This window comes from Schistocerca americana, chromosome 11 (assembly GCF_021461395.2).
Source record: "Schistocerca americana isolate TAMUIC-IGC-003095 chromosome 11, iqSchAmer2.1, whole genome shotgun sequence".
NCBI lineage: Eukaryota > Metazoa > Arthropoda > Insecta > Orthoptera > Acrididae > Schistocerca > Schistocerca americana.
The window spans coordinates 13,542,046-13,553,271 of NC_060129.1; positions in this window are offsets into that span (position 1 = coordinate 13,542,046).

The following is an 11,226-nucleotide window of genomic DNA, read 5'->3' on the forward strand; positions in this document are numbered from 1 at the left end:
TTATATAAAGTGTCAAGCGATGTGAAAGACTCATAAAATGTTGACGTCGAAAGGGAACTGGCTGGATTGAGCGTGGGAGGTTCCTTTCCCTATCGACAGCAACTTATTTTTCCAGGTTTCAGTGTGACGCTGCAGCTAGGGGAACAGTGCAGAATACAGCAGCAGTGGCGGCGGCGAGCGGGAAGGCGTTCTCCGCGCATGCGCCGGCAGCGGATTCGCCGCGCGGCGTGACGGTGAGTGGCTGGGGTGAAGGCTCGCGAGCCAGCCGTGGGGCCGCGACAGAGACTCGCGCCCGCCAGCCTCCAGTACTCGGCTGCGAGACGGACCTGCAACTTCCCCTCAGTCAGCATCGGCCGCCAGGGCCCACCTGTGGCGCAGCAGGCGGTCACGTGTGTAACCGCTACACGGCGAGACAAACAACTTAGACCCACACATTCACACCAGGCTATGATCGGAAACATAAAACACACTAAATTTTCTGAATATCGCAGTATAATAAAGGAACAACACCCATGGCTTCACAATATTCGGGAAACCGACAGCCACGAAGCATCGCCGTTCACAAACCGCCGAATCACCCGGTGCCGCACAAGCTTCAGATTCGGACTCCACAGACTGAACAGAACATCCGTAAGCAAACACCATTACAGACAGGAGATAGACACAATAAAAAATACCAGAGGAAATTAATGGCAAGTCCCATATGATCGAGAAATTAAACTAACAAATTAGTAGAGACAAAAGGAACACACGCGCGCGCACACACACACACACACACACACACACACACACACACACACACACACACACACACACAGAGAGAGAGAGAGAGAGAGAGAGAGAGAGAGACCGATAGTGTAAACAAAATTAAAATTCGTCGCCAAATACTCTCGAGAAAAGTTGAACGCTAACGGCTTTAGCAAACACAACGTGTGTTTGTGTGTGCAGTGCCCTCAGAACGCAAAAAGAATGATGTCGCAAAAAAATTGAGCAATAACATGTATACGCTAAATGTTTTGACGCCAAAATTACGTCGCTGAATAATCAAGAGGTGTGCAGTGCAGGACACCATACAGATAGTCCTGCAAAACTGCGTATGTAAAAATCACGGTAAGAAGAAAAAAAAACTTTCTTTAGGCCTGTCTTTGTTAGATCAATTAAAACATAAAATATGTTCACTTTCTAAAGCTTACAATAATCAGATGTCCACTGGGTATGGCACAGAGGTGCCTAAACATGTTTGGGTAACAAGAGAAATTACTCTTTCTGCATAAAAGGGGAACCTGTTTTCAATAATGTATGTAGATATTCGCCATTTACTGTAAGAGTTATTTTCACAACTGCAATGTCGCCTTTGGGCTCTGAACAAGATTTCATCTCGGCACATGTCAGACTTCAAACTCCTCCGACACACACACACACACACACACACGTCCCGATTTTTGTAACTTCATGTGGTGAACCGTTTCACCTATTCAAATGCTAACTGTTTTACTGCATTCTTTAATAAATGTACTGTGATGGCGTCTTGGAATTTACTTCAAATGGGTTAGCTACTCTCACCACCAAATTGGACACACAGATCGCCTGCTTGCATCTAAATAGCTATCCGTTCTGCTGCAAGAACTGCCCAAGTGGCCATATCAGCGAGAGACGTACGAAGAACAAGCAGGAGGGATTGCGGTGCGTCGGCTCATTAACATCGTACAGGAAATAGTTAAGTGTAGCAGTCTCGGGAGGGAAGTTACGGTGTCATTATTGCTTCCTTCGCAGTCGTGGCTACATTCAGAAACATGTACGGAGATTTCGTACCAAATGGGGGTCTTGCGCGTAAAAAAGCGTTCGGAAGAGAAGTAACGAGTAAATATTTGTACAAAGAACGGGTGTTCAAAAATTACAGACTGTATAGACTGAGGACAACCGGAAATCTGGGAAGAACCCGTGAATTTTTTCATTGTTTTAGTTTTCAGATAATTTTTTGTAATTTTGGCTGGTGGGAACTGATTCTGTGGCAAATTGTATCCCGCTATTGGAGAATAACACTGCAGCAATGAAACATGAACGGGAGGGAAAAAAATAAATCTTTAGTTGCAAAGGAAATGCGCCATTTACGACAAGAAAACACAGCTAAAAATATGTCAAAGGCCTTGGGGCGAAGACGATGTGATACTTTGTAACAGGAAACTCCTTTCTGTGAGCGTGACGTCACAGCTGCTAACGTCAGGTTCATCTGGGCAGTCGCCAGCGGGCTGTTGCGCATGCGCAGTTGACTCGCCCGCTGCTCGGACTGCTCCGGCCGTTAGCTGTACTGCGCGCCCTGGCTGCCGCATTCGCGCATGCGCAGAGTTATCTGAGTTGCAGGGGGGGGGGGGGGGGGTAGTGTCCACGTGACCCGTGTTTGCGTTCAGTGATTTGGCTGCTTCCTCTTCATTTACAGCTCCCACGTCTAATGAACACAATACGTATTTCTGTGGCCGGGAGCTATCAAGCGACTTAAAATGCATTCACATATTTAGTGAAGGCGAAAATATATTATTAGTTTCAGTTTTCTGGATTTTGTTTCAAAGTTTCTGCCAGTCAAGCATTAATTGCTTTGCAGCAGAAAGATGAAGTTATTGTTGTTAGTTTCCTAAAGAAATTTGGCGTTACTATTCTCGCTGAGGAAGTCAATTTATTTGAAACGAAGTGTTTCATTCCACAGCTGTTCGTTGAATGTAAAGTGCACGTTTCCATGTTCTGCCATGTATGGCATTATGTCATAATGAAGAGAAAAAAAAACATGAGATGCTACAGTACTGCTACTCAAAGAAAACTTACGTCGCAAAAACCACACCGAAAAGCATAATGTCAGGTGGGACCTACTTAATTGTGAATCTGGACAGTGTGCACTTCAGACCGAAGTATTCACGTTAGTATAGTTTACGAAATTCTGATGCACTCGGAGTATCCTCTGACGTCCTGTTTCTTTTATGGCGTAATGTAACACCTCTTTGTGCTTTATACACACAAACATGCGGCCTTCTTACGTCACTGCAGCTGCACACGCGCAGTAATGCCTGTTTTCTGGCGCTCTCTGGCTACTGCTAAGCCGAAGGTATTTGTGACAGTCTGGGGATAGTTTTGCGAATGGTGGTTTGAAAAGTGTTACTTTCAAAGTAAATATGCTTCTACGCAGGATGAATTATGTTACGTGTGAGGAAGTGGGATGAATGTCTTAAAAAAACAGAGCGTTCGACTCTCGTTTCGAGCCCTGAAGACCAGACATTTACGTCAGTATTTTAAATTTACTGGCAAATTTGTGCGACGTACCTCAGAGTACAACACACGCAATAAACGTCGATATTGTATGTGAAAGCTTGGCTTTTCTTGTTGCTGCACTTCATATTTTAATGTAAACCCCTAACTTTTCCTATTTGTGTGTTCGCGCTACGTAGGTGATTGCTATTGGCTTAATACAGCGCGTGTCCTATGCTCTGAATGTCTGCTGTCATCGGCTGGCCAAGTCACGTGCCATGACGTCGCAATCTCGATTTCAAAGCTCGGGAAACTAGGGTGCCGTGTTTGGTGCAATCCAAATTTATAGTTTCGTAATACGAAAATATGCGGCGTAGGACTATATGCTGCTGGAAATGAAAGGCCGTTCAAAAACTTCTCTCCACGTTCCATTTTTTCCAGGAAGTTCCACGCCAGTGTATAAACCGTAAACCATTCAAAGGATTGATAAGTTTTACAGTTCCGAGGGAAAATTTACTGGAAACCTACCGTCACTTAGCACGGAAAAAGTGTATTTTCACCCGGGGAAAAGCATATTTTTACGCCCTGAATTACCAGTAAAAGAATCAACCAAAAAAGAGGTGAGAATCCTGGAGGCCAAAGAAAATGCGTGACCTTTAAGAAGCAGCAAATACACTTTCCCACAACGTAAGTAAGACGTCGGGTAAGAATTATTCTCTGTATCAGGAACCTGACTTCGATGCGCTCTGCCCCTAAAATCTCGGGTAAATTACTCTAAAAGCTGACTGATATTGTCGTGTTGGTTCCACTAGCGATGGGAACTACAGGAATTGCCGAGAATAAGTACCATTCATTTCGTTTACCACTATTATTCATGTGCAACAGGTGTATTTACCGGTTTCCGCTACTTGCAGAAGACTCCAAAGGTTGGAAGGCTTCGCCGTAAAACACGTAACGTGGTAATTGATGTACTCGCTGTCCCCGGTCTGCGACTCGTATTTGTTACATTAGAGGGTGCTGTGGCGTGGCTGGAGGATGCGATATCTTTCATTTCGATAACTCTGCTCAGATGCATGCAGACGAACCCGTTAAATACTTCGGAGCAGACTTTGAATAACGTAAACAGTAAACGTAGGTGACTGGACGATTAGTCGGAAAACAGACTGCGCGCCGCTAAACAGAAAGGTGGCAGCTGAAGGGCGTGTTGCGCGATGCCACGGAAGTAGCAGCAGGCAGGAGGCAACATTCTTTCTGAGAGTGTGGCTCATGTCCAGTGTGAGAGGGGCCGTGCAGATCCTGATCTACATCTACATGATTACTCTGCAATTCACACTTAGGTGCCTGGCGGAGGGTTGATCGAACCACCTTCAAGCTACTCCCCTACCGTTCCACCCTCGAACAGTCGCGGGAGAAACAAACACTTACATCTCCCCATGAGAGCTCTGACTTGTCTTGTTTCGTTATGAAGATCATTTCTACCTGTGTAGGTGGGCGGCAAAAAAGTATTATCGTACTCTGAGGAGAAAGCTGGCGATTGAAATTGCATGGGAAGGTCCTGCCGTAGCAAGAAACGGCTTCGTTTTGACGGCTGTCATGTTAATTGCTGTATCATATCCGTAGCGCTGTCTCGCCCATTTCGCGGTAATACGAGACGACCTGCCTTTCTTTGAACTTTTTCGATCTCTTCCGTGAATCCTGTCTGAGGCGGGTCCCACACTGCGCAGCAGTACTCGAGAAGGGGGCGTGCAAGTGTCTCTTTAGTGTACCTGTCACGTCCTCTACTTCTTCTGTCAGTAAATCGTAGTCTCTAGCTTGCTATCTGCACAACATTATCCATGTCATCGTTGCAGTTTAAGGTATAAACAACTTAAACTCTAAGTATTTAGCTGAATTTATATCCCTCAGATTTTTGTGATTTATCGTCTTAGTGGTTTCTTTGTCGTGCTCATGTGGACGACTTCACACTTTCCATGATTTGTACTCAATTACCACTCCTTGCACCATTCTGATACCTTGTCTAAGTCATTTTGCAATTCGTTTTGGTCATCTGATGACATTGCATAACGGTAAGTGGCTGCACCAGCTAGACACTGTCTAAGAGCACTGCTCAGATTGTCTCGTAAGTGGTGTACGGAGACCAGCAACAGCAGAGGGCCTCTTAACACTTACTTTGGAGAACGCCAGGCGTTACTTCTGTTTTACTCGATGACTTTCCGTCAGTTACTAAGAACTGTGACTTTTCCAACGTGAAATCACGAATCCAGTCACACGACTCCACAGGTGCGCGATTTAACCAGAAGGGACGGTGTCAAAAGCGATATGGAAACCTTAAAACTACGTAATCAAATTGACGTTCCTTGTCAATAGCAGTCATTAGTTCGTGGTAATAAAGAGCTAGTTGTGTTTCACAAGAGCTTTATTTTCTAAATGCCTGCTGGCTGTTTCTAAATAAATCGTATTCTTCGAGGTGGTTCATAGTGTTCGAGTGCAGTATATGTTCCAAAACACTACTGCAAACCGAGGTTAGTGATGTGGGTCTGTTATTCAGTGGATTACTCTTATCCCGTTCCTTGGCTATTGGTGTGACTTGCGCAACTTTCCATTCTGCTGGGTACGGAGCTTTCTGCCAGCGAGCAGTTGTATATGGTTGCTAAGTGTGCAGCTATTGTATCAGCATACTGTGAGAGTAACAGACTGGTATACAATCTGGACCGCAAGCTTTGCCTTCCTTGTGGTTTAAGCTGTTTTGCTGCACCAAGAATTTCTGCTTCTGAATTACTCATATTGGCAGTTGTCCTCGATTCGAGTTCTGGAATGTTTACTTCGTCCTCTCCTGTGAAAGAAAGTCGGAAAACGGTTTGGTAACTCTGCCTTCGTGGCGCTGTCATCAAAAAGATCACCATTGCCATCGCGCAGTGAAGGTATCGATTGCGTCTTCACGGTGTATGTGATCCGGGAGAACTGGGAAATCCGCGAGAAACCCGGGAATTTTTTCATCCGGAAGAAAACTAGGAAAAACGTGGTATATTTAAAATGCCGCGAATTTATCATTGTTTTAGTCTGCAGTCAAACTTCCGTAAGTTTGACTGGTAAGAACTGATAAACGGCAAAATGTGTCAAAGGCTTCAGGACGAAGGCTGTGGAGTACCTCATAGCAATAAACTGCTGCCGACGAGTGTGACGTCACACCTGTTTGCATCAAGTTCAAAAAATGGCTGTGAGCACTATGGGACTTGACATCTGAGGTCATCAGTCCCGTAGAACTTTGAAGTACTTAAACCTAACTAACCTAAGGACATCACATACATACATGGCCGAGGCAGGATTCGAACCTGCGACCGTAGCAGCAGCGCGGTTCCGGACTGGAGCGCCTAGAACCGCTCGGCCACAACGGCCGGCTAAATATCACACCGACGCATCCTTTTAAGCGCAAAACAGCGTAGGCTCTGAAAAGATAAACTGTTTCACGCGTCCCTTGTCTTCCTACTACTTTCTGTTCACGAAATGTCCTATACTAAGTGCGTGGTTTGAAGGAACCTGTTTTAAAAAAATCAAATGCCTCACCAATGCAACTTTTTCGCACCTCATTCGCCTTTCTACCGTCTTCTACAGACGACTTAAATTTGCTACTTGGCAGTCAGATGCCGCATGTGTGTGGCTTTTTGTGCACAAAACAGCTAGGCCTGAGGCGGTGAACTTTTAACGTTTCATTACACCAATTTCCGCTGTCGGTTTGGTTGCGTGCTAGAGTGCATTCCAACCTCCTTGTTCACTTACGTAGCTCGCGATACCTGTTGCGGAAATTTTTCATTTTCCTCTAAGATCAGAAAAGAAGTTTTGTTTGAGGAGCCCGCCGGCCGGCCGAAGTGGCCGTGCGGTTAAAGGCGCTGCAGTCTGGAACCGCAAGACCGCTGCGGTCGCAGGTTCGAATCCTGCCTCGCGCATGGATGTGTGTGATGTCCTTAGGTTAGTTAGGTTTAGGTAGTTCTAAGTTCTAGGGTACTGATGACCTCAGATGTTAAGTCCCATAGTGCTCACAGCCATTTTTGAAGGAGCCCGCCTTGTGCGTTGCGCGGTTCTGATGCTTTCTTCTCGTCGTCATTTCGCTACACGGGACCAGCCGTAGTGCTTCTGGAATCTCGACACGCCGGCTTAGACCGCTGTGTAGTTTACCTCCCATCTTTTGCGATCCTGCTGACATATTCTTGTGTAGCCGTGCGGCAGGCAGATTGTAAACGTTGTAATAACCAACTCCAGACTGTATCGAGCAACAACTGGTCATTTTCAGAGTTCTCCTTCACTATCGCGAAATTAGTGGGGTGATACGATACCGCAGATGGGGTGGCAGAGATTAAAATAGTGGCGCTTTTCCGTGCGGCGAGATGTTATACGAAATTTCGGTCACCGGCTTTCTGATCGCAATACGAAAATGTTTTGCTGCCGTGCAACACGTAGGGAAGAATCTTTTCAAAGCCTTAGTGAGTATTTGTGCAGGTTTTTTTGCGACGTTGTACCAGTAAGTACGGATAGCGGAAGTGCTCTCTCCACGACAGACTTTGGTGACGTCACAACACGGACAGCCGCGAAGAATTTATCGCGAGCGATTTCGCACCATGACGTATACCCTAGTGAGCTTGTCCTCGTGTTCTTCTCTCCTATATAATACATTTAGTACCCTGAAGGATTCACCCTTTTATGACGAAACAAAGAGTTTTGGATTCTATTGTGTCTACCTTTTGTTATAATATAGTTGCGCTACACCTTGAAGACACACAATTGACGGACATCTGTCAGACCGTTTCTTACGCTCCGGGTTAGAAGCGCCAAACGAGTACCTGTTTCCCGCTTTATTCCTGCCTCTACAAGCCGGTCACGTGACCTGTGCTGGCTGCAGGTCACCACTGCTGTAACGTCTTCCGTCTCGAAGTTCTGCTGCAGTCTGCTCCATATTCAGGGCGTATATTAAAACTATCACTTACAATGGAACAGACATGTCGAAATCTACTCTGAAATTTTTTACAGAGGAAGAAAACATCGAAAGAAATGGATTGCCAAACTTTTAGCTGCTAAGGAGCACTGCAAGTATTTTGTAAAAAAATGTTGAAGTTACGGTGCACCCTTTTTTTGCCGCGCCGAGAGCAGCTTACGAGAGCGGTCTGTACAACCCTGCCCGGCTAGCGCGGGACACGCAGACAGAAATTCTGAGCACCTGAAGCCTGGCTTACGTTGTGTCTAGGAATCCTACATACTCGGTTCGCTAGACATAAACAGTCAAACAACTCGTACGAATCAATTTCATTGCGAAACACAATTACGATTACTCAACTTTGATACGTGTCGCAGGCAACGGGCGGGATACAGAATGGTCAGCCTGCATCGTAAGAGACGAACAAGTCTGTGCTACGCAGGGGCAGCTGCCGCCGAAGCCGCGGTCCGCCTCGAGTCGGGGGCGGCGCCGACGCCGCCTCCACGCGGGGGCCGCTGGTGGCGCGTTGTCGTCCTGGAGGGAGGCCGTTCTCTGGTGTGCGGCTGGAACCGTCTGTACGGAGGAGAACTGCCTGTGAACGCTGTCTTACTGGTTTCTACTCTCTGGAGCTAATACTCGGCACACAGGGTACAGCTCCGTCCTGCTACAGCCACAACGCGAAACTTTGGTGTTCAGTGAGGATTATTTTGCGTGTCAAGCGCACTCTTGTTGACGGAGCATCCAAAATGGAGCAGGGAAGCAGGAATTTAAGTGTCTCAATTTGTACGGAAGCGTGACATGCGCGGAGATCGTGCACTTTGCACTGGAATTGCATCTCCATCTCTCGTTAGCACTGGTCCAAAGTTTTCCTCGTATGTCGGCTGCCGCCTTTCCCTGGCTTCTCACTACCACTGAGGGAAAATTACAAGCAGGACGCCAGTTACCGACTTCGAGTATCATCTGAAGAGGAGGCGACACAGCTAGCGTTTCCACTAGGTTTGTAACGTCTAATGGTCACATTCTTTTTTGTTCCTTTTTTTTCTCTAAAAGATCTATGATGTAGTGGCAAAGCGCCCGCTTCGTGATCCAGAGAGAGCGGGATCAAATCCCGTTCAGACCACAACTGCTTTCACTGTGATTTCTAACCGAGCATGCACTTCCTCAGACGTTGGAGTGGCCACGAAAGACACGTGGTTGGGATTCCACGTCAAACCGCAGGTGTCCACTTTGCGATCAGGTGACAGGGGAGGGCCAGGGAAGCGCCAGCAGCTGCAGTGCGGCCGCCAGAGAGACCTGCAAGAGGCCTGCCGGGCGGGTTCTCTGCCGCTCGTGCTCGTCAGCCCGTCTGCCGCTGTGGAAACCTGCCTTGAACTGTGCAGACAACTGTCTGAATAACTTCATACCGGCTGTTGCACTCTTGCACGTGTATCAGTGGCTAGCAGAGACAGTAAAATCATGGCAGTGTCTGATGTGGCAGGCGACTTCCATCAGTGAGGACTTGTAACTTGTTGAACTGGAATGTGTCTTGCAGTACCACATTTTATAACATTTCCTGTAGGCCATTCCTTGCAATGATGATCGAATGTTGTACATTTGACTATCAGTGAAGCAGTTGTTTGTTTATTCTGTGTAGTCGTCACAAAAATGCAAAGTGTCTGTTGAATGAGAAAAAGAAACCGGACAAAGGAAACATTGATGCAGCGACCACTATTTTTATTTAGACAGAACTGGGATGGAGTCACAAGTGGTCCCGGCCATTGTTCTGCACATTGCGCTTCATTCCAGGCGTGACTGACGTAATTCGTAAAGTGTGGCCAAGAGAACTGGCGATGCACGAATGGCGGTAGCTGAAGAATACTCTTCCGCTGATAAACCTGAAACGAGAGAGAGGTATCGGAAATGATGTTGTCTGGTAATTTCCTCATAAAATGCTTTCCACTGTCGAAAACAGCCTTTATCGAGAGGTCGAATCGCACTAGTGATTCCAGGCGGAATCCACATTACGTCCACAGATTTTTCGTCACCCATCACAAAAACAGAGGCGTCGTTATGTGCAGAACATGAGTGCAACGAAAGCAATGAATTGGTTTCTGCAGCTGGTAGGAATACTTCTCGAACGAAATGTTGAAAATTATTCTTTCCCATTTTTACAGATTTTGATATATTGACCACAAGATCTTTGGCACTAGACAGTCGATTCTCTATTTTTGGTCCCTACTTTGTGTTGCGGTTCTCGCAGACAGATGTACAGCTGCGGAAACAGTAAACCGCCCACACTTCCTACCGGCATTGTGGTACAAGAATGTGTCGTTGCACTCACTGGGTGGGCTGCCGACTCCGCCCCTTTTCCACCCCGACACGATAAAGAGCGGGCCGCACGCAGTTCTCTCACCAAACCCGACTGATCGGCGCTGTAAACACCAGTTGAGGGGATGGCGGCAGGTTTCGCCCCTGAGTCAGCCGCGAATTCCCGTGCAGCACTGCCCGCCACCGGCAGCTGCTCCACACGGTCACGTGACGTAAACCCGGTGGTTCTGCGGCCTCCTGCTCTGTGCGACTCCTGGAAGCCGCGCAGCCGGCCGGCCAGAGGCCCAGAGCCGGCAGTGGCCGCGCCGGCTGCAGCCCCGCACACCTCCGCCGCTGACGGCGCACAGCCTCTCCATCCGGCCAGTCCCCCATCTCCCCCCGACAGGTTTTCCACTCAGCTGGCCTGGGGCCTCCGTTTGGCGCGTATTCCTTACGTCCTGTAATTCCTTCTTCCACTTCTACAGTTCACGCTCCGACTGTACGAAACGGAAACGCCTTCGCACACTGCGTAACTTCGAGCGTTTTCCCGTCCTTCGTCTAACCGATACTTCGCTGCCTTCTCTTTGTCGCTGAAAGCTGTTGCAGTACGTGTGTTGTTTGCAGACTTGGGAGGTATTCTCCTTCACAACTTTTACTGGCACTGCAGACGCCGTCCCAACCACAGTTCACGGAATCGTCACCGTTATTTCGTATTTCTTCTCACGTATCCACAGTTTCAA